We start from the raw sequence: 25409 nt of genomic DNA, 5'->3' as shown, positions 1-25409 counted from the left end.
AACATATCCATCTGTTATCGGGCGACCTCCGTTCTGACGTAAGCAACAATCTTGGCTTGTTTAATGCAACCAGAATCTTATGTGTTTCGGTTTAAAAACTGACCGGGCTCTTTTTTTCACCGTTTGCTTTTAGTGAACAGAGTGGCCCTTAATCCTAAGAGGCCCTGCCACAAGATAATTATTTTCCCAAAATGAAAGTTTCCGCCATTGTTTAATGACAGGACCCTCTTGAGTTAAGCAGCTCGGTGCAGATCTGAGCATGTGCAGAAAAACAACGGTATATGGACAAAAGATACAGAAGAAATGTTTTGTAGCACTGTGGCATTTATATAGTGCTGTATGCGCATTATATGGTGCCGAATCCCAAGGCCAGGTAGCATGCTCTTTGTAGGTGCATGGTTGGCAAAGTGCTGTTATCCTATGTGGGAAGTGCATTGATGTTGTGTATAGGTTACAAGAGTTCTCTTATTTCTTGAGACACTTCTCCTCATACCCTGTACTAGGAGGCGGAGTGAGAGACAGTCGTGCAAAGTGAAGAGAAAACAGGAAAGAGACAGGTGAAAAAGGTGGGGATCTACCTCGATGGTCTGCATTATATGTACTCCAATTTGGGTGCAGGTGCAGTAAAACATACAGGCTACACAGGACCAGCTGAGGTAGGGTGGTGTGTGTCTTTACTTCAAAAATTTGAGTGATTAGTGAAGGCCTAGTAATCCATATGGCAACATGTACAAGGCAGAGATGCTGTCAAATGAGTACAATAATGTCATTTTGACAATAATGCAAGCTCATGAGCAGTAGTCATGCATGGTTTTGTTAGTGCGTCTGACCTTTCTAAGTGAACTTACATGGAGATGCGTATAGGCCGATGGACCTTTTGACTGCGCTTCGAGTAGTTCCCACCATGTGACCCCGTACCAATACAAATCAATAGCAGTAACAATCAATGACATCAATAATCAATAGGCGTCAGTCATTTCCACACACCAGGACCTCTCGGCTATAAATAACCACACCTTTATGTAAAAGTTAGAATGTTTGTTTCCCTATATTAACAATGCTAATGTCACGTACCTTAGTCTCAAAATCAAATGATAAACATACAGAAACAATACTGGCTGCCCGAAACGCCTAAAGAATCGCAATCTAATAAAAGCTTGTGTCACTATACATTCTAAGGTTACAGTACAAATCAATAGCAAGAATAACTGCACAAACGAAATGACATACATTAAGATTCAGAAAAGAAAATACATCAACTGTTATTACATGTAGCAAGCATCATCAGTGAATACCCTAACTAACCTTCTAATTAGAATAGCATGTTTGGACTTCATGCAAAACAATTTAGTCAACACAAATTTGGAAAAACATCTAACTATGGCTCTACCAAAAGTAGCTGTTGGTAGCTAGGGACAAAAGCAAATAGACATAGCGCTTAGTAATATCGTCTTATACCTTGCCTCAGTATGGTTCAGCAAGCTGTGACAGTCTTCATCAATTGGACATCAGTTCGATCAACAAGGCCTCAGGATTCAGCATTAAGGTCAGGAAAAACAAAGTTCTTCGTGCAGTTAGAAGAAAGAAAAATAACTAAACACTCAAGAAGAATGGGGAGAATGGCGCATCTCCCTGGACAGTTCGAAAGAATAGAGCTAATGGCGAATTGTGACGGTTAGGAAAGAAAGGGGCAAATGGCGTATTCCCTCCCAGTGCAGTCTCACTAAGTTAAATTTCCTAAAATGACTTCCCACGTCCTATTGGTCAATGAATCGCATGTTTGCATTCAGTCCAATTAAAATAGAACCTCAAGTCTATGATTTTACTATTGCACGATTTACATGTCAATGATTGGCTCCTCTTCTCCTGCTCCCATCATTTGGCTTGTCAGGTATGAATATTGTTGCAACTTATACTCCAGTCAGTCCATTGATTGTCTTCTCTTGGGAAGGTCATTCTTACTCATGCTACGTTATACAATGCATCCCTAGCTAGTACATCATATTCTAGCAAGCAGTTCTCATGGCAAAGAATTTCAGCTACGGGCACTTGGTCAGTACAGTGGATAATCACAATTTAATTCTCTAAGCAGCCATTTTGTTAGATGCCTAAGAAATGCAGCTTGATAGGAGGCCGTGCAGCTAGGCCCAAGACCTCGCTAAGTTAAGACCTATGATTAATAAAGCTAATACAAAATACATAGGCCCTCATTACAACCCTGGCGGTTGGTGTTAAAGCAGCGGTAATAGCGCCAACAGGCCAGCGGAAAAATAAATTGAATCACGACCATGGCGGAAACCGCCAACATAGACAGCCACTTTAACACTCAGACCGCCACGGTGGTAGAAACAAACACCGCAGCGGTAACCGCCAACAGACAAGCAGAAGACAAGGTTCCGCCCAGTGTATTACAACACGCCTATCTGCCACCTTTTCCGGGGCGGTACCAACGCTATTAAAAGCACAGCGGAAACAGGACTTGGAAGGGAAACCACTCACCTCTTGACAGCCAACGAGGAACCAGGATGCCATGGAGCCCGAACTACAGGTCCTGCCCATGCTGGTCTACCTCCTCTTGTATCAGGAGCAGGAAAGACGCCGGCGACGACCACAGTGAGTACTGCACCTAGCACACAGGTTGGGGGGAGGGAAGAGAGAGTGACACACACACGCAACACGCAAAACCTCCACCCCCCCACCCTCACCCACAAGACCATACACACAAATACATGCAGCAACATTACATATACACCCCATCATCCCCTGGAAGAACGCAAGGACAAAAGGAAATGATTGTAACAAGTGTAATCATTGAAATATCAGATAGGCCAAATTAAAAAATTTGTATATACAATAATGTACACCAACTGCACAAGTCTGGATATAAATTAAATCATTGTCTGTGGATCAGTGTCCCAAAATGCATGGGCGAAACCCACACAAGATACCTGACTCGAAACGGAGAGAACACTGCAGGGGCATCAGATCGAAAATAAACAGGCACCTCAGGGGGAGGGGGAGGGCGGCACCTCAGCCGGATGAACGGACAACACCACTGCTCCACGAGGGGGCTCCATGCCCACTGCTGTATCCTGGGGAGTGAAAAGCCACAGTCTCACATGGCTTTCCAGTGGGTGGTTTGCCCACTGCTGTATCCTGGGGAGTGCAAAGTCACAGTCTCTCAAGTGGATAACAGTCTCCACTGGTTCTGGAGGGGGCTTTGTGCCCAGAGTGCTTCATCCTGCCAAGGACTGAGGTAGTGATGTCATTCTCCACAGGTAGAATGCTTCATCCTGCCAAGGACTAAGGTAGTGGGTGTCATTCTCCACTGGTTCTGGAGGGGGCTTGGCGCCCAGAGTGCTTCATCCTGCCAAGGACTGAGGTAGTGGATGTCATTCTCCACTGGTTCTGGAGGGGGCTTGGTTCCCAGAGTGCTTCATCCTGCCAAGGACTGAGGTAGTGGATGTCATTCTCCACTGGTTCTGGAGAGGGCTTTGTGCCCAGAGTGCTTCACATGCAGTGTGGCAGGTCCCATACCCTCACCTGGGTGTGTGTGCCACGAGATTGCCTGGGAACAGGTAGCATGATACTCCAGGGAGGCACAGACACACTCCACCCTGCTGCGACTTTGCCTGACACCTGCGGGTACAAACAGTGCTGGGAGTCATGCCTCATGTACGGTGGGCAGGGTCCAGGACGTCTCCTGCAGCCTCGGACGGCTGCCCACTGGGGATGATTGCCATGCCAGCTGTGGTGGCACTGTTGTAGCACGTCATGGGGCTGGTGGTGGGGCTTCCAGTGGTGTCTGTGGCGGAGGTGCTGGCGGTGGTGTCTGCACCTGTTGAGGGACACAGCAGGATGTCTCCTGCAGCCTCGGACGGCTGCCCACTCGGGATGATGCTGGGGACTGTTGCTGAGGCAGCATATGTGCAGGTGGCGGTGCAGGTGGCGGTGCAGGTGGCAGTGCAGGTGGCGGTGTCCACCGCGGTACCGGTTGATGTTGTGGTTGACAGAAGGGGTGACTCTGGTCCCTCATCCACAGCCACCGTGCCCTGTCCTGATCTGCTCTTCGGCTTGTGTCCCTTCCCCACCTCTGATGTAGCTGCTGGTGCCTTGCCACTGTCCCCTTTTGGCTTGGAGGAGCCCTTTCTTGCTGGTAGGTGCTGCTTCTCCCTTCGGCATGTGGGCACCTTCTTCACCTTTGCAGGTGGCAGAATGTAGGGAAGAGGTCAAAGTTTGCGAGGAAGAGTTTCTTAGACACACTGGGACAGGAAGATGGAGGGGGTTTGGGAGTGGAGGAAGAGGTAGTGGTTGTAGGAGGTGTACGTTTGCTGAATTCGGGTGAAGGTGCATGGGCCGGAGGCTGTTGTGAGGTGGATGGCTGTTGGGTGGGTGTGTGCCTGCGTTTGTGTAGTTTGGGAGGAGGGCTCACAGACACACTGGGAGAGGACACAGGGGATGTGTGAATGGTAGTGGGGGTGGTGATTGCACGTGAGCGGTGTGTGGTGATGGGCGTGCTGGTGATGGAGGTAGTGGCTGAGGATGTTGTGCATGCAGGTGTGAGTGGAGACAAGACAGGGAAGGAGGAGGAGAACGTGGAGGAGGGGGACACAGTCGAGGCAGTGGAAGTTGGTGTGTCTGCATGGGGATGGTGCTTGTGTGAGTGCCGGTGGGATGTGAGATGCTTATGTTTGCCATGTCCACTCTTGTGTGTTGATGAGTGTGCATGCTGGTCTGATGGTGTGCTTGGGATAGGCTGAGGTACAGGGGATTGGGTCTTGGTGGAGGAAGTTGGAGGGTGGAGGCTAGACACAGGGACAATGGCTACCATCAGTGCTGAGGCCAGAGCCTGAAATGCTCTCTGTTGGGCCGCCTGGCCAGAATGTATGCCCTCCAGGTATTCAGTTGTTTGCTGCAAATGCCTCTCTACACCCTGGATGGCATTCAAAATGGTAGATTGCCCAACAGTGAGGCAGCTCAGGAGGTCAATAGCCTCTTTACTGAGGGCAGCAGGGCTGACTGGGGCAGGGCCTGAGGTGAAGGAGATGCCCACCCTCCTGGGTGAGCGGGCACGGGAAACACGCTGAGGGGCTGCTGGGAGAGCGGTGCTGGTAGGGGGGTGGCGGCTGTATCTGTTGATGCGGTGGGCGCCACCGCAAGGGAGCTCCCATCAGAGGAGGAGTCGCTGTTGCTGGTGTATGCTCCTGTCCCCGTCGTGGAGCTCCCCTCGCCCTCCGCCCCACTGGTGCCATCAGACTCCTTTACTTCACCCTCCAGGGCCATGTGGGATGCAGCTCCATCCTGCTCCGGTGCCACTGCTCCTCCACCAGATGATGCTAATGCACGCAAGAGCAAGGTGACAAAACAAAAAGGGGGGAAGACAGAAGAGACACATGGTCAATGCATGCAACACCACCACCGTTGGCGGACACAACACACAGGGAGCAGCCCTATGCACTAAGCATTGCACAAACAGTGCATGGCAAAAGCACATGCCCAAGGGGTACTCTGTCTAGACCCATTTCATGCACAGCTGGGACCCATGGGAGCATGACTAGGTGTAGAGGGCAAATACCACCTTTGGGGTTGGAGTGGGAATGAGCCTGCAAATCAATGGATCTACCTTTGCGCGTCTGCCCTGGCCTAGGGGAACCCACAGCCCACCACCACCACCCAGACACCTCATCAAGCGAGCAGAGTCAGCTAAATGAAAGTGTACTCACCCCTTTGTGGCTGTTGTGATGCCCTCCAGCGCCCATCCAACTCTGGATATGCCACCGCCAGGATCCGGTACATCAGGGGGGTCATGGTGCGATGGGCACCCCTTCCACGTTGGGAGGCCATCCCCAGCTGGGCCTCCACCGTCTTCTTGCTCCAGCGGTGCAGGTCCTCCCATCTTTTCTGGCGATGGGTGCTCCGTCTATGGTAGACCCACAGGGTCCGCACTCCCTTGGTGATGGCACGCCAAATACGCTTCTTCTGGTGGGCGCTGACCTAGAGGAAAAGTGAAGTTATAATGGATGTTACTCTCCCGTACAGTTCTTCTCACACATTGGCCACAAACCTCCCACCCTGGCCCAGACATACATACACACACCATCCTCACATGCTGGCCTGTCCCCCCCCTCCATCCACAACACTCCATACAATCATGTGCCATCCACCATGCTCACAGTGTACTCACCTGTTTGTCTAGAGGACCGTACAGTTGCGTGTACTGGGGGAGGACCCCATCCACCAGTTTCTCCAACTCCTCCGAAGTGAAGGCAGGGGCCCTTTCCCCAGACACTGTAGCCATTGTCGCTTCCAGACACAGGTCACAGCAGCACTTGCAGTGTAGGTCCTCTCCTGTTGAAGGTCAGGTATCAAGTCAGGGAACTGATAGAAAATGCCGGTCACGTCCACGGTGGCGCGTAACGTCACCGCCGGCGTACATCGTCATTGGCTCCTGGAACCCATAGGGCCCAATGATAACCAATGCTGAATTGCGACACGGTCTGCGACCGCCTACCGCGACGGTGTACAACACCAGCGCAGTTGCCTCATTTGCCCTTGTCCCACCTTACAGGTCAGGCAGCCGCCATTTCAGGGGGCCACATGGCAGGCCAAATAATTGCGTCACACCTATTTAGTCCAGGAATACGGACAGACAAAGGCACATAGAGAAAATTTTACCTTTTTGCTAAACAGCCTTGTGATACCTAAGTGTTGTATGACCCTCTGCTCACCATTCTCCTCCATAGGGCACATCCACTTGGGCAGGTGATGAGATGGCAGCATCCTCCGGTGTACAAACCCCGGGTGGACCTGTCGACAATGGAAGACAGATACATAATTATCACTTACAGACTTGATCGTGCAACAGTCCAGGAACTGTGTGCCCAGTTGGAGCCTGACCTGATGTCTGCTATCCGCCATCCCACAGGAATACCCCCTCTAGTGCAAGTCCTGTCTGTATTCCATTTCCTGGCCAGTGGGTCTATTCAAACAACAGTAGCCATGGCATCAGGGATGTCTCAGCCAATGTTCTCTAAAGTGTTGTCCAGAGTGTTGTCGGCCCTGCTGAAACACATGCGCAGCTACATCGTTTTCCCTCAAGTGGAGGATTTGCCCACAGTGAAAGGTGACTTCTATGCCCTGGGACATATCCCCAACATCATTGGTGCCATTGATGGTACACATGTGGCATTTGTCTCCACCCCCCGCAGGAGTGAACAGGTGTACAGAAACCGGAAAAGCTACCATTCTATGAATGTGCAGATGGTGTGTTTGGCAGACCAGTACATCTCCCATGTGAATGCCAAGTATCCTGGCTCAGTGCATGACGCTTACATTTTGAGGAATAGCAGCATCCCTTATGTGATGGGGCAACTCCAGAGGCACCGTGTGTGGCTAATAGGTGAGCCTAAAGTCCCCACACAGTTAAATTTTCTGTCTGCATATGGGAGATTCACTAAGGTTTGGAGTATGTCTAACAGTTGTCCCTCGATATTTGCAGGTGACTCTGGTTACCCTACCCTGTCATGGCTACTGACCCCAGTGAGGAATCCCAGGACAAGGGCAGAGGAACGCTACAATGAGGCACATGGGCGAACTAGGCGGATAATAAAGCACACCTTTGGCTTCCTGAAGGCCAGATTCCGGTGCCTCCATCTGACAGGTGGATCCCTATACTACTCACGGAAGAAGGTGTGCCAGATCATCGTGGCCTGCTGTATGTTGCACAACCAGGCTTTGCGACGGTGCCTTTTCTGCAGGAGGATGGGCCTGATGGTGGTCTTGTGGCAGCTGTGGAGCCTGTGGACAGTGAAGAAGAGGAGGCAGAAGAAGAAGATGTAGACAACCGAAACAACATCATATTGCAATACTTCCAGTGAGACACAGGTAAGAAGATGGAACTGCTTCCCACATCTCATACTATTGTAGGACCTAGCATAAGTCTGCCTTTTTACCTCTGTGTATGGACCCTGACTTTTCACTTTGGCTGTCCATTTCACAGATCTGGGTCCCAATTTGTGCCCTCTGCTTTGTTTACTCCTGGCCTAAAGCTGTGTAACATTGGTATGTGGTCAAGTACATTGACATTGCTCGGGGGGCGTGGCCAAGATGGCGACCGGAGCAGCAGCATAAACTGCGGCTCCGATCCCTGGCCCAGTAAAGCATCCTGTTGAAGGCGCCCGGGCCCCCCCCAGAGTGGGTCCGACTGCCGTTAAGGGGGCTGCCCGGGGGCGGCATCGTTGAACGCGGCCGGAGACGCGATACCGTCGCACGGCTGGTGATCGGCCGGGTTGAGGCCGTGATTGTGCTGCGGACAACGCGCTCGCGGCGAGCGCTACACGGAGTCACTCACGACCCGCTCCCAGAACACGGGTTTGCGATCTGCTGAGGCGACACAACACCATCGTTTTTTACCCGGTGGTGAGAGGCGCTGGGGTACGCCGTCTGGCCACAAGCACTCTGGAGGGGCGGTGCCGTCCAGGCCACCTCCGACACGGCGCCATCTTATCGAGATAAGCCCTGCCGTAGCAGGCTTACCTGTTTTACACCCAGTGAATGGGGCTCCCCGTACTGTGGCTCTCTTGCTGATCTGCGACAACACACCGTTCCGCGGCCGACCTGGAGGTCAGACCGCACGGGACACGCCTCCTGTTGGTGTGGCCTGGGGATCGCGCCGCATGCATGGAGGGCGCCAGCGGGAACTCTACACAGAACTGTGCGCCGTTGCGACGCGCCGGCCCATGAGGAACATCTTGCAAGGGCGGCGCCGGCTGGAATCTATGCACTGCGGCGAAGCCCCTCGCGGGCCGAGACCTGTCGAGGTAGGCCCCCCCGCACCATAATTACCGAGGTGAGCAGCCGGTGCGGTTGACTGTGTCCTGGCTCCCTCCGCTTACCCACAGCTACATGGCGCCCCGCGCTCCGGCTACTGATTAGTCCATCACATCAAAAGGCCCACCAGGCGGCGGCCAATACTCAACACCTCTGCATCTTTTGCAAATAACAGCGCCTAATTCTGTCATAAAAGGCCCACTGGTGCGTGGGTGGCGCTGCGCAACTGCGCGTCACATCAGGGCGCACACCTCGAAAACTCACTCTGCGTCGTTGCTGTGTGGTGGCATCGTCCTGTGGCATCCCTGCTCCCTGCACGGAGCAGTCCGCGAAAACAGGTACACAAATTGACCGGCTCCAGTGTTGCAGGCCACGTTGGATGATTAATTGCGGTCAACTAAATGTACTGATTCAATGCGGATTGCTACACCAGCACAGGGGGCCACAGCCGCAGCCCCTACTGTACGGATCCTTGTCCTGCACTGGCCCGTGCTCCACCTCTAGGAGATAGAGGTATCAGGAAGTCAGCTATCTGGGAGAGTGGAAAACACATAACGGACCTGGCCGTCTATAAGGGGAGTGCCTATTGATGACAGTTATCGTGTGGTAGGGCGCACACGCATGAATCATCCCTCTTGGGACACTAGTTACCATGTGCTGCTGCAACTTCCGTCACAATGCACAGCGTATTGCTCCCTATCCCACCAGTCTTATAAAGTCATACCAGCACTGTCATTAGTAAGTGTCACAAGTGATAGCAAAAGTACCAGGCCCTTATCTATCTAAAGCCTTGCTTGATCCTGGCCTTGCTCCTCCTCAACGCCTAGGTTGAACTGGCAGGACACTTGACTAGGTCGCACATACTGCTTCGCGTTTTCTCAGCACGCTAACGCCTAAGAGCTCCTGTACTTGCCAAATGGTCAAACCAAAAACCTCACGTCCACCGCTGGGCAAGATGGAACACGCCACCTCATCCTCCTCAGAGCCCTATGCCACCACACAAGTGGCACTTCAGAAGCTAGAATTGACCCTACAATCACACACATCACAATTTGAAAAGATACTACAAGCCATTCTAGACACTAAAACTACTCTAGAAGCTAAAATAGGTTCGGTAACAGAAGATCTTAACATACTTCGCACTGACCAACACGCACTGGCTGATAGGGTATTGGAACTTGAAAGAGATACTGTGGCCCTCCCCGCTCGGTGAAAGATCTCCAATCGCAACTAGTTCACTTATCGACAGAGGTGGACTCTTTAAAACGCAGAGCTGAGGATGCAGAGGGTAGATCCCGTCGCAACAATATCCGTATGGTGGGATTTCCCGAGCGTGCCGAGGGCCTCAGTGCTGAACTATTTATAGAGAAATGGCTTACTGATACTATTCTGAAGGATAACATCCCGAAGTTCTTTTCTGTCGAAAGAGCACACAGGATCCCCGCCAGGCCTCCCCCTCCTGGCTTACAACCACGCCCGCTTATAGTAAGACTCCTCAATTATCGTGACAGAGATCTTATCCTACAGCTATTCCGCAAATCTGGTCCGGTAAGCTTCGAAGATGGTGTGATTACAGCCTGCCCAGATTTTACAGCAGAAGTACAGAAGAAACGCAACTCTTTCTACCATGTTAAGGCGTGTCTCCGAAAACATAACATTAAGTATGCGCTGTTGTTCCCTGCCAGACTCCGGATACAAGATGACACTCGCACACTCTTTTTTACTTCTCCAGAGGACGCCTGGACCTGGCTACATGCCAAGGGGCTAGCCGATCCGTTAGACACAAATGCTCTGGGAGCCGATAGACCCACCTCCACGTCGGGTCGTAGACAGCGCAAAAAACAAGGCGCGAAGCCCTCGCCTGAACAAGCACAAACTGAACGCTCCCGTCTCCTGCGAGCCACATCCAGATTTGTTAACGCGTCACCTACTGCCTCCTCTACACAAGCGGACGCTGAGCAGGAACAAGATGCAAACTCTGATTCAGCTGAATCCACACGTGGCCCTACCCTCACACCACGCACAGCAGATGATATCTGCTAAGCAGCTGGGCCCTACTGGTTCTCACAAATCGGGGACAGCATCACAATACTATTACACCTCCTTCTGAGCGCCATCGGCATCTACCTGCTACGCCGCGTGATTCGATTGTGCCCCTGGGCGGCACACTCTTCACCACAAGTGAACAGGGCAGGGTAAACCCTAGACTCTGTATCAATGCTTCCCGACACCCCCCTGCTCCATATGGACCATTCTCTCATGCCAGCAATTGCTGGAATTGATTTCTATTTTTCAATTCAGTTGTTATTGTGTGTTGTTTTAGAGTGTACCCTTTTATTTAGTCGTTGGTTTTATCACATGTTAGTTAATTGCAAATGCAGCAGCAAATGTACATGTCATGCTTATCATAGCAATAGGACTACAGCTCGCAATGTCGCAGGAACAAGTTACCCAATCTTAGCGTGCGCACGTCACAATGTTTTTATGTCATGGTCAGCAGACACTCATTCCCTTGGACATACGAAAACCACAAAAATATCATGGCCACTCAAACACATCAGAGTATAGAAAAATACAAGGTGCTCACATGGAATATTAGAGGCATGGCAACTCCACGGAAGCGTCAGAGGGTTTATGCCTTTCTCAAGAGACATCAGATACATATAGCATTATTGCACGAAACACATCTCTCTAAAACTACGCTAGAAAACACACGCTCAAAATGGAAGGGGCAATTGCATGGCACAACTTCTTCATCATTTGCCCGCGGGGTAGCGATTTGGATCGCCCCCGGGGTTCCATTCACCGTGTCTCGCACACAATGTGACTCAAATGGTCGCCACGTGATAGTTGAGGGCATACTAGATGGACCCCCTTTAGCCCTAGTTGCACTGTACTCCCCAAATGCAGACCAACGCGATTTCCTATCTACACTTTCAACCGGCAACCTTAACGACCCTACGTTGGAATGCGTTTGGGGAGGAGACTTTAACAGTGTCTTAGACACTCAAATGGACCGCTCGTTCCCCCCGCTTACCTCAGCTCCTTCCACTCGTGCCTCTCAAGCACTAGCATGTTGGGCTTTAAACAACGGCCTGAGTGAAGTATGGAGGACGGCCCATCCCGCCCAACGGGAATACTCTTATTATTCCCCTGTACATAAGTTGTATACCAGAATAGATATGGTCTTTGTATCTGCAACAGTGATTCAGAAGGTGTGCGGATCTGAATACTTAGCGCACACTATATCAGATCATAATCCTTTATGTGTAACGATAGCTTGGGGACACATGCACACTCGCATACCAACGTGGCGCTTACAGCCGGAAGCCCTTTTAGATCCCCCCTTTCAAACAGATATAGCTAAAAAATTAGCTGATTATTTCCTGCTAAATAAAAACTCGTCATCATCCCACTCTATAGAGTGGGATGCCCATAAAGTGGTGATACGGGGACACTGCCTTGCAGCCACGGTAGGGGTGAGAAAAGCACTCACTAAAGAACTACAAACACTAGAGGTAAAAATCCGCAATGCGGAGGCTGCGGTTGTCAGGGACGAGTCCATACTAACAACACTGAATTCGCTTAGGGCCGCCCATAACGAAGCAGATGCTAGGCTAAGCAAACATGACTACAGACATTATATAACAAGACAGCACGCTGAAGGAGACAGATCCGGTAGACTATTAGCCTGGCTGAGTCGACAGCCCTCACAGCCAACGCCTAGCGGCGCGATACGCTTAAACCCCGACGTTATCGTTAACACTCAGTCTGGCATCAATGAAGCCTTTTTCATATATTATCGTACACTTTATACGTCTCCTCCCCCTCAGCCGGAATCACACCTAACTGATATACTACAACTTGTCTCTCAAAACCAACTTATCCTCGATAACACCCATATTCTGGATGGCCCCATTACCATTGAAGAACTGCGCTCAGCTTTGGCACAAATGGCGTGCAGTAAAACCCCCGGGTTGGATGGACTTCCGGTGGAATATTTTAACTCTCATGCGAGTCATCTCCTGCCCCCGCTCGTAGAAGTGTTTAATGAGGCGTACCATAATTTGCAATTCCAGACTCCATGCGCGAAGCTTTAATAGTGGTCCTTCCAAAAGCTGGTCGAGACCCCCTTGATGTTAAATCATACAGACCGCTCTCCCTCCTAAATACAGACTGCAAATTACTAGGGAAAATATTAGCGAATAGGCTCCTCCCCTACCTACCGAGTCTGATACATCAAGATCAGTCCGGCTTTATTCCCGGTAGGAGCACCTTCCTAAATATTAGGAGACTGCTTCATATAATGCATAACAACACAAACACCGAAGCGGTCGCCCTCTCCCTAGATATTGAAAAAGCGTTTGACACACTAAGCTGGAATTATCTTATTTGCACACTCAGGGCGTTCGGCTTCGGACCTGGCTTCATAAACTGGATCAAGACGTTGTACTCTAAGCCCACAGCACGTGTAAAAAATGGTCGCATTATCTCCGAAGCATTTTCCATAAGCAGAGGCACCAGACAGGTTTGCCCATTGTCCCCCTTGCTGTTTGCCATTGCTATGGAGCCACTGGCAATCACACTACGTAGTTTCGCGTATGTGTGGGGCATCCCGGAATCTAACACCTATCATATCATATCTCTATACGCAGATGATGCCCTGATTTATCTGCGTAATCATTCTACCTCCATGTCAGAGGTGCTGAAATTGTTGGACTCTTTTGCCCTCGCCTCTGGACTTCACGTCAATTGGTCCAAATCCAGTATCTTCCCTCTTATCTCCATTCCGGCTGATGCACATACAACACTTCCACAATATAAACTACCGTGGTCATATACAACCATTAAGTACCTCGGGGTGCAGATTTACCACTCTGTTATAGATCTAAAAGAGGGCAACATTGACAGAGTAGTGAGATCCACTCGCAGCTCGATACCATTCTGGAGTTCACTCCCCTTATCCCCGTTGGGCCGGGTAGCAATTGCCAAGATGCTTATCCTCCCGAGGTTCCTATATTACTTTACTGCTCTGCCAGTGTGCCTGCCACGCTCCTTCTTTAGTAAATTACATTCAATATTAACCGACCTACTCTGGGGCAAAGATAGACGTAGAGTAGCGTTGACCATAACACAACATCCGCAGGAAATGGGCGGGCTGGGCATGCCTAACCTCGAAAGATACTACGCGGCCGCCCAATTGTCGTGGCTGACTGGATGGCTGCATGATGCCCCTTACGCTGAGGGCGTACTGCTGCAGTCATGTATGGCCCCAAAGGGGCTGCTGCTCACATTGTTATCCACCCCTGACTCCCTACCCTCGAAACACATACTGATGGAAGCAGCTCGCTTTTGCTGGTATAGATATGTCCATGGCAAGTCCCCCTCCCCCCCTTATTCACCCTTGATACCGCTGTTTCAATTGCCGGGCACCCAAATTATTTCAACACATCATAACACACGGGACATAAATACACTGAAGGGAGGCGATCTATACTCCCATTCCGCGCTGTGCTCCTTTACGGAACTGGTGTCTGCCGGGGTGATGCACAATGGGGCCTTTTTGACATACAGCGCCATTAAACGGCTACTAAACAAGATCTGGGGCCTCGGCAATAATATATCCCCTGAGTCCCCATTGCTCACCACTATCCTTACAATAGGTAGCGCAAAAGGTACCATAACTAAAATATACAAAATACTATTAGCAGCAGTTTGCACTACCCTGCCGCACGCTAAAGAACGCTGGGACATGGTCCTTCCTATGCCATTACCACAAAAAACCTGGATCGCAGCTCTTGCAACAATCAAATCAATATCCCGAAATCCTCGCTTACGCTACACCCAATTCAATTATATTCACCATGCTTATTTATCCCCAGCCCGCATTCTAAGAATATACCCGAACACAACTCCGTCGTGCCCAAGATGTGCTACCCCGGCAGCCGACTTTTACCACATGGTTTGGAGTTGTCACTCAATAAACTCAGCCTGGCACCGAGTTACACACGTTACAGCAGACATCTCATCCCTCGCATTATCCCCCACACCAGAGTCCTGCTTATTGGGCATACGTCACCGCACTAGGGGAGATAAACAGGCACACAGATTCATAGACTTAGCGTTTGTTGTCTTCAAACGTCTGATTGCAACACATTGGAAGGCTCCACATGTTCCATCCCACTCGGTTTGGCTGCGCGACCTACATAGTCGCTCACAGGCCGAGGCGCAGACACTCAACCTATTGCAATGTAAAGGTCTCATTGAAGTGGGCCCTGAAGTCTGGAATACCTTTGTGGTGGCAATAGAAGCGCGTGATGACTTGCACCCCCCGTGAATAGTGCACCATACACAAATTTTACAGCAAGGTGGATACGATCAGCAGGATACTTGAACTGCCTCAATCTCAATTATAGACATTGCTGACACTCTCATTCTAATCCTCAAAGTATTAACCTAACAAACCAGGCTGTTTCCACTGCGTACAAGACTTTACGCAGGCCAAACCCAGTTCGATCAATGCCAATTAGGCTCAGCATCCCGCTGTACCCCACAAAACATAATCCTTGCCCCCACCTCTGTCCTTCGCTCTTCACACACTTACATATATCAGCTGCATTCCTTCCTCTAACCCCTCCCTACCTCGGCTTGAGGTAGCAAATATTATCAATGACATTGGTCGTGCTTAGCTGCATTGTTATTCGGCAAGTAGTTGTCGCACAGTATTTAATCCTTTCTTCCTGCTCTGTTAGCAATATCTTATGTTTGTTTATAATTTGATTTTTCTCTCTCTCTTTTATACCAGTTAATATGCAACGAGGCCGTGCAAGATTGTTTATGCAAGTAAATAATTTGATAAATTGTAAACAGCCAATGTACTGGTATGTGAATGTTATGTTTAATAAACAGATTTAAAAAATTTAAAAAAAGTACATTGACATTGCTCTATTCCAGAGATTCTGCAATTACACATTTGTGAAAGCACAGACTGACTCCAGATTCTTTGGTGATTCAAGGGTTTTTATTTTTGCGCTCATAAGCGGAGGGGGTTGTGAAATGGGCTGGGATGATGGTGGAGGAATGTCCATGGCAGAGTCCAGTCTCTTGGTCTCGCATGTGCATTGTCCAATGGGGCATAGGAAGTGGAGCAATGGCAGTTTAAGGTGGACAGGGTGACAAAGTGGGACAGAAGGGTGACATTCAGGAGGGTCTTATTTCCTGGCGTGGGTCTTGGCAATGTTCTCTGTCTTGTTCCTGGATCTCAGGGACCATTTGCAGGGTGGTTCCCCTTCTGCAGGGGGTGAGGTGCTGGTGGCCTGTTGGTCCTGTGGCGGTGCCGCCTGTCCACTAGCACCGGTGGAGGTGGAGGGCTGTTCATCGTCCAGGCTAGTGTCAGGGACCCGTTGGTGTGCCACTGTGTCCCTCATGGTGTTGACAAGGTCTGCCAGCACCCCTGAATGGTGACCAGGGTGGTGTTAATGGACTTCAAGTCCTCTCTGATCCCCAGGTAGTGTTCCTCCTGCAGCCGCTGGGTCTCCTGAAACTTGGCCAGTACCGTGCCCATGGTCTCCTGGGAATGGTGGTAAGCTCCCATGATGTTGGAGAGTGCCTGGTGGAGTGTTGGTTCCCTGGGCCTGTCCTCCCCCTGTCGCACAGCAGTCCTCCCAGCTTCCCTGTTATCCTGTGCCTCTGTCCCCTGAACCGTGTGCCCACTGCCACTGCCCCCAGGTCCCTGATTTTCTTGGGTTGATGGGTTTGCCTGGGTTCCCTGTAGTGGTGGACACACTGCTGACTGATGTGTCCTGGGGACAGAGGGATGGGCCCGCTGGGTGGGTGCTGTGGTGGTGTTTCCTGAGGGGGGAGGTTCAGTGGTGGTTTGGGACTGTGTCAGGGGAACCTACTCTCCCGAGGTCCCTGATGGGCTGGGCTGGTCATCTTGATCCAGGCGTGCAGAGCTTCTGTCATCACTGTGGGCCTCTTCTGTGGGGGGACTGGATATGTCTGGCACCTCGAGTCCGGTGACGTTGGGTATGGGTCCTGTTGGGGTGTAAATGCATAGTTTTAGTATCTGTGTGTGCCATCTTGTGCATTGGGTGAGGTACCCTCTACACCTGTGCTTGCATCCTTGTGCTTGTCCTTTTGTGAAAGTTGTTTTGGGGTCTGTGTGGGTATCTGTACTGAACATGCTTTGGTGACGGTGGTCCATGCATAGGTGTTGCATGCAGGGCCTTGGTATTGAGATGTGTGGGATGTGATAGTGGGACATATGTGAGATGATGGAGTGATGGGAGTGAGGGTAAGGGTGGGGGTATGTGATGGCATGCAGGTGGGGTGTGGGGGATATGGTAGTAAAGATTTGACTTACCAGAGTCCAGTCCTCCTGCTATTCCTGCGAGGCCCTCAGGATGCAGTATTGCCAAGACTTGCTCCTCCCATGTTGTTAGTTGTGGGGGAGGAGGTGGGGGTCCACCACCAGTCCTCTGTACAGCAATCGGGTGTCTTGAAACCACGGAACGCACCTTCCCCCGTAGGTCATTCCACCTCTTCCTGATGTCATCCCATGTTCTTGGATGCTGTCCCACTGCGTTGAACCTGTTGACGATTCTCAGCCATAGCTCCATCTTCCTCGCAATGGAGGTGTGCTACACCTGTGATCCGAAAAGCTGTGGCTCTACCCAGATGATTTCCTCCACCATGACCCGGAGCTCCTCCTCTGAAAACCTGTGGTGTGGGTGACGTGTGAGGTGCTGTCTGTTGTGATGTGTGGGAGGATGTGTTGGTGTGTGTTGTTTGAGGTGCGTGGATGTTGTATAAGTGATGGTGTTGTGTGTCTGTGGATGCTGGTGTTGTGTTTGCTAACCTCTCTCTCTGGCCTTCTTCCAATTTTTACGTTGTAAGGGTTTGTGGGTAATGTGGGTGTGTGTTTTATAGTGGTGTGAGTGTGTGGGTGTGGTTTGTGTATGTGTATCAGGTGTGTGTATTTTGAATTGTCCAATGTAGTTGTGTTTTGTAAGTGTGTGTATTTTGAGCGCGGCGGTGTGTACCGCTAATGGATTACCGCAGTTGAATGACCGCCGCGTTGATTCGTGGGTTGTGATACTGTGGGCGTATTCCTGTTGGCCTGACGGTGTGGGTTTTGGTATCGCCAGTTTATCACTGACTTTTGGTGTGGCAGACTTGTGTGGGTGTCTGTATTGTGATGGATTCCGAGATGTGGGTCGTAATACCTGTAGCAGAGTTCCGCCGCCGCAACGGTATGTTGGCGGTCTTAAGCACGGAGGAAAGCAGGATTTACCGCCAGGGTTGTAATGAGGGCCATAATCCTTAATGTGATATACTACTACATTAATCAAACAAAAGCTCAATAATTTACATTAATACGCTATTAATTAATAAGTACGATTTGTGAACATAGGCAGCCACTCAAGTGGGCACAACTTCAAATGCATGCATTATTTTTCTCTAAGTTATTTCATTTTCTATGCAAATTCAACACTCGGAATACATGAATATACATGAGTAAAATTCAGCGTTAACAGTTTTAAAGGCAGGTATACTGCCCACTGCTGCACAAAAACATCTCATGGATGAAGTAAAAAGGGTAAAAGCATTTAAGGTTGGCAACCAGAGCTGAAACTACACGCTCTTTAACAAGCATTACAGACTCATTCAGTCGACTGGTTTTCTGGTACTTGTTTATTATTTTATTAATTCAAGAATGCATTTACCGGAATACATGCATAAAACCTGGATTAGAACTACTGGTATGAGGGCTTGACACTTGAGATCTCTGATGATCCTGGGCTAAGTGATCAGAATCCGAGTTTTGTAATTCCTTCATGAATACGATCTAATTTATACCAGATTATTTACTATACAATTCGTGAATAACTACAGCACGTTTATAGTGAAATGTATGCAAACTCAAATGCAACAAAATAAACGTACACAAGTACTTTCATGTCTTGTTTGAAAACTGTACTTTCCAAAAAAAAACAGGGCATCGAAAACAAGGTGTGTCAAAAAGTTGGCACAGTGTCACTAATCTGTTCTAAATCTCAGAAACGGGGACACCCAGGATAATCGGGACATCACTTGTTTCAGCACTTTAAGGAATGTTTCACTGAGAAATTAGTTGTGCACAAGCATGTCGAACGGATGCATGTTATAAAATGACGGAAGGGTAAGGCACCATCTGTTGTCGTGCATTGACGTGCACAGGCATGTTACCTTGACAACAGAGCAAAGTTTGTACCTTCCCAATGGATTGACTCATGACCCTGCAGGATGAATTACAGGTATGAACAGCGTTCAGAACACTTTAGTCACCTCTGCTTCATTGTATAGGAGCTCAGATACGTTGCAAAGTTTGACAATAGAATTGGAACCACATTTTTAGCACGGTACACAGTCTGAATTGAGCTTCCGTTTAATTCTATTCGTTTAATTTTCTTTTCCACACACTGAATAGTACCAGGTAATGCTAAAATTCAGACTTGGATATAGAAAAGTTCATTGGGGTACGGGATAGCTGTGTCCATAGGGTGAATAAAAGTTCTTTCCCTACCTGAATCTCTGATTTTCTCTCTCTCTTTCTACCTCTCCCCTCTCTCTCTGTCTCTCTTTCCCTGTCTGTCTCTCTCTCTCTCCAACACACACACACACACACACAGCCTCGCAGGGAGGGAGTAAGATTTAATCAAATCCATAGATCTTTTAGAGAAAAAAAATTCTCTTAACAAAGTTGATAATTGCAGTCCAGAATTCAAGATCCAAATATTGTCCACAGAAATGAGGAACTGGTCTTTTTTCATGAAATTAATATATGTTAATTAAAAGAAATCGATTGCGTTTCGGTCTCCAGTGGCCAGCCTGTCTGCACCATCATCAGGACACAGTGTTATACAAGGGCCACACTAGATCCAACCAAACTATCATGCTCAGTGAGAACAGTACACTTAGGGGGTCATTCTGACCCTGGCGGTCTTTGACCGCCAGGGCGGAGGACCGCGGGAGCACCGCCGACAGGCCGGCGGTGCTCCAATGGGGATTCCGACCGCGGCGGTAAAGCCGCGGTCGGACCGGCACCACTGGCGGGGTCCCGCCAGTGTACCGCGGCCCCATTGAATCATCCGCGGCGGCGCAGCTTGCTGCACCGCCGCGGGGATTCCGACCCCCCCTACCGCCATCCAGATCCCGGCGGTCGGACCGCCGAGATCCGGATGGCGGTAGGGGGGGTCGCGGGGCCCCTGGGGGCCCCTGCAGTGCCCATGCCACTGGCATGGGCATTGCAGGGGCCCCCGTAAGAGGGCCCCTACATGTATTTCACTGTCTGCTGCGCAGACAGTGAAATACGCGACGGGTGCAACTGCACCCGTCGCACAGCTTCCACTCCGCCGGCTCGATTCCGAGCCGGCTTCATCGTGGAAGCCTCTTTCCCGCTGGGCTGGCTGGCGGTCTGAAGGCGATCGCCCGCCAGCCCAGCGGGAAAGTCAGAATTACCGCCGCGGTCTTTCGACCGCGGAACGGTAACCTGACGGCGGGACTTTGGCGGGCGGCCTCCGCCGCCCACCAAGGTCAGAATGAGGGCCTTAATAGCCAACACTAATGAAGGTAGATAAGCATACGTTCAATCAGTTCTTCACCACCATACAACAACAGGGACTGCAAGTGTCAGCTCCCTCAACAGCACAAAGTGTCTGATCTTTCCTTTCTAAGATATATGGATTTGATTAAATCTTACTGCTGTAATATCCGATTTTTTTTTGGGGGGTGTAACAGTGTTGATGAAATAATTGTGTCTGTTTGCAATTGAATAAAACACTTTTGATGACAGTACGTTGCCACGTATTTGCTAAGGAATTTGAATATTGATGAATGTTGGAACTGAAGACTGAGTAGAAGTCATATGAATTATGTTGTTAACGGAAGTTTCATTTTTATACAATCTACTCTAGCCTTGTTGTCAGCTATGCAGGTTGCACAATACAAAACATGTATTATTGTCCAACTGTATTCAGTCAGACATGTATTACAAATTCAATTCAGTGCTATACACACAGGGGCGTAGCTTTGTCAGTAAGATTGCTGGGGTGTGAGCTTCAGATTTTCCGTATCAGGCTGTCATATAAAGCTTAAAAACATTATATGACCAACAGGGTGCATGGGAGGGGCCTAAAGGGCAGTGAAAAGCGAGAGAATGTGGAGTGGTAGGGGTATTAAGTGATGGAAAACACAATATTTTGTGAAATTACCAATATTTTTAACGACTTTAAAAACTGAGAGGGTGCATGTGTGTGTGTGTGTGTGTGTGTCTTTGTTTGAATGTATGAAAACATTCCTGATGAAATCCGGCAGACATCTCACCATACCCAACTATTTATCAGAGAATTCAATATTAGGGAGGTGTAGCACATTTCCCCCCTGGAGCTGCGCCCCTGCATATACATTCTGGGACATTCCTTTCCCTCTCTTTCCTTGAATTAAAAACATTCTGTAATTTAATTGCTGAGATGCTCTGCCCTAAGGAAGGGCTAAATTAATTTTGAATGTTGCAAAACACATGTTGACAGACTTGTGCCAGTACTGCTGCTTACCTTAAGGCAAGTTTATTTCATGACCTCTAGTTATGTGTAGTGTAATTTGAAAATGTAGATTTATACCTTTAGGGCCTGATTCAGATTTCTGCGAAACGGTTACTCCATTGCAACGGTGACAGAGAGCTCGTCCACCGAAGCCTGAATCCCATAGAATATATTGGCATTTACATTTTGGCAGATGGACTATCTGTAACCATTGTGATGGAGTAACCTGGGTCCTGAAGCCTGTCAGGTCCTTAATGTTTATTCGGTTATTAAAGTGTATCCTAACTTGTAGTTTTGCAAAACAAAGTTATGGTGAGTTTCAGCCAACCTGCAATGAATTTCTTGATCATGTTGATTATGTGGTTGCAAAGTAGATCTCAACAGATGGTCCCTGCTCCGGGATTTGCAACAGCTCCAGAAAATTTATGTTGCTTATCAGACCTGACATCTTCAGATTGGTCTTCCCTCAAACATTTTACTTCCTCCCCTCCTGTTTTCTGAATTCTGTTTAGTCTGCATTAGGACTCTGTGCGCTTTACCAGTGCTAAAGTGCTTGTGCTCTCTCCCTAACACATGGTAGAATTGGCCTACACCTGGCCTTTTCTTGTAGGTCCCTAGTAAAATGGCACTACATGTGCCCAGGGCCTGTAGAGTTAGTAGTACCAGTGGTCATGCAGCACTCATTGTGCCACTCACTAGCTTAGCACTTTGAAACATGTCCCAGGCCTGCCATTAAAGCCTATGTGCATGTTTAAACTGCCAATTTCATCCAGCTTTGTCACCATTTGCTCCCTTTGATTTTATGTCCTCCAAAAATGGGCATACTTGTGAGACTCATCAGTGTTCTAATAAGTTTCCAGAACTTCCACTGTTTCCATATACTGATTTCCAGGCTCTTGGACACTATTCAGAAACTCCCATCCAGTTCCGATCCATGTCAGGTTTGTGGAAGCCAATCTGCTCATGCTAAAAACTCAATTACCTAGAATTCCCTGCTTACTGCTTCCCCTCTACCCCTGCAGGCTAGGGATGGGTGGAGGAATTCAGCACACCCATAACTGGCAGGTGCTAGCTTGCTCACACCTGAGGCATGTGATCACAGTGTGCTCTTAAAAGCCCCAGTTTCTTTCACTCCAGCATTGGTCATTGTAGCAGTGTTTCTGTTAGACCAACCATTTGTTTCCTGAGTTCCTAATCATTTGTTAGTCCTTGTTGGCTATCCTTTTTCCTTGATTCCTCAATCCTGAGCTTTTGTTAATCCTGACAACCTAAGTGGTGTTTTTAGTCCACTGTGAGCATTGCCTTTGAGTTACTTTTATAATATCACCATAGGTATCAGCGCCACAGGCCCTGCCTTTGCATGTATCTCCTCAATACCTGCCTTTGCAGTCAGTATCTGCAACAGGCAATTATAGGTGATGCACTCTTATCCTGTGGTGCTCCCAAGTTCTTAGCCACCATTCTGTTTATTGTTAATGTTGTTATGCAGAGATCGTGCACATCCGTCCTGGTTGTTCGTCTGAATGCCAAATTGGCTCTTGAGTGTCTTTTCTCTCTGAGCTTGACCATCTTGCTCCCATGTGCAGAGCTCCCCCTTGGATCCTTTTTTCCTCTGACTCCATGTGTTATCTTGGGCAGCTCTGCACCAAGTATTCTGTTACCTTGTCTATCCTGTCACAAATCGTTGTCAGAGTTCCTGACAGAACCTGAGGGGCCCAAATCATCCTTTTTAACACATCTAAGTTAATGTGCATTGTATTTAAAAAGTAGGACATGTGGTTTTAGCTTTTAATTGATCCGGTAATGGAAAACCTCTACATTTTTCCACTACTGCAAGGCCTTCCTCTTGCAAGGGATAACATTTGCCTACTTTATTACATTTAATAAGCGCTAATGTTTGATTTTGAACTGGTAGGAATGTCATGTTTGGTTTCAAAAGCATTGTAATTTAAAATTCTCTTTAATGACAAAGTCGGATTTCAAGTCAGCATTAAAAAAATACAACTTTTAATAAGCTGGCATTTTCATATCCATGCCATTTGGTGCCTGCAGCCTGTGCCCCGGGTTATGACTGTATATAGCTTGACAATTGGCCTTTGTGTATTCCTGAACAGACAGTGAAACAAAGAGGGACCAGGTACCTGCCCCACTTACCTTTCAAAAGGCAGCCTCCAGCATACCCATAAAGGAACTTGACACATTTTTTTGTCACCCTAGAATACTTGGAGCCTGGCAGGGGAAGTATGGAACATTTCAGAACCAGATGTGAGGGTAGCCTAAACGTTTCCTCCACTTCAAAGGCTGAAACTAGGTATAAATATTGGACCCTCAGACCTGGACCTGCAGAGGACATCAGAATGACTGCTTTGGACCCTCAGAGGACTGCCCTGCTGCTTGAGACCTGCCTTGTACTTTAGCAGACTGCCCTGCTGATACTGGAGGATTGCCCTGCCGTCTAAGGCTTGTCTTGTACCCTCAGAAGACTTCCCTGCTGCTTGAGGCCTGCCTTGCTGCTTAACCTAGGACTACCAAAGTGATTCCAAGGGCTAGTTGATTTGACGTCTGTTTGAGCTACAGAGATACAACAAGCTCCAAAGAACTTGAACCCTGCACCTGGTCTCTGCTGGAGTGAGTTTTGAGTTCCCCTGCAGTCCCGGACTCTTAGTTGTGGTGCTGAAGGCACTGCTCCTGACTAACCCTTAAAGAACTTAGGAAACTTCCCACTAAAAGGTGGTTTGGGAACTGACAGTAGACCGGGACCTACCTGCTCACTGATCTGCCCAAAGGTACATCGGTGGTGGGCCTGACTCCATGGAAGCTCACTATACATTCTCCGCAGCACCAAATCCTGTTCAGTGGGACCGCTGAGCAATGGAATCCAGCCTCATGGAACCCTCATTGGCTACTGCCTGCAGCCTTGTCCCGCTGGAGATTTTCGACTAAAAAGTGTCAAAGAATGAATGTAGTAATCTACACTGTGACTCCATCCAGCTGCTCCCAGGCGACAATGCCTCCTTCCCAGACACCATTGATTGAATTGCCCCACTGAACTTTACCTTCTGAGGAACTTTTCTTTTAAATTTCTTTTAAGTCCAAAGATAGGCCAAGACCAGACTGAATCCACCTCATATAGCCGAACCACGCTCCATTGTGGTCGGCCTTAACTTTTGACTTTGCCCTGGTCTTGCGCAGCTAAATACCTGTGGTTTGCGTTTTGATCTTTTAGGTGCTATTTTTCACTTAAAACTTAAAACCTTCATAACTCAGCTTCTACTGACTGAATTTAATTTGTGTTGGTGTCATTTCATTTATTTATTAAAATGTAATCTATTTTCTAAATTGGTTGTTAATTTTTCTTGTGTGTTGTTTACACGTTATTACCGTTTGAGTGCTGCATAAATACTTTACACGTTGCCTCAAAGTTAAGCCTGACTGCTTTTGTGCCAAGCTACCACAGGGTTAAACACTGGCTAAATTGGTGACTTTTGTAGTTCACTCTGTCAGGTACTGTGGCTGTTGATTGAGAAAGGTCTTCAACCCTCTCAATCAAAAAACAGATTTCCTACACTGCTGCTCAAGGTAATGGATTTCACATTATCCACCATCACTACCACAACATTTTGGCATTTCTGTGAAACAGATCACCAGCCCAGCTGATTAATCATTGCCTGCAATACCCACAAAATAGTTGGGCCACCAAAACACAGCACCAGCTACTGCACAGAAAACCTACAACCACTCACTGGAGTTAAACATCCTGTGCTGTAAAGCCCAGAATAAATTACTGTATAGAGGAATGGCAAAACCTGAGAGGCTGATGTGAAGATCACATTTGCTTCCTATGCTGCTATCTCTATTTCAGCATCACTTTATTAATAGTCTGGTAAGAGTCCTCAAGATCATGACCTTACCTGCAGGGTAGGAAAGCTGAATGAGCACAAGAGCTTGAAGGTTGTTCTCATTACATTTAAACCTAATCCTAAACTGCAGGGGTCT

Source organism: Pleurodeles waltl, chromosome 3_1 (assembly GCF_031143425.1).
Source record: "Pleurodeles waltl isolate 20211129_DDA chromosome 3_1, aPleWal1.hap1.20221129, whole genome shotgun sequence".
Taxonomy (NCBI): domain Eukaryota; kingdom Metazoa; phylum Chordata; class Amphibia; order Caudata; family Salamandridae; genus Pleurodeles; species Pleurodeles waltl.
Note: the sequence above shows the minus strand (reverse complement) of the source record.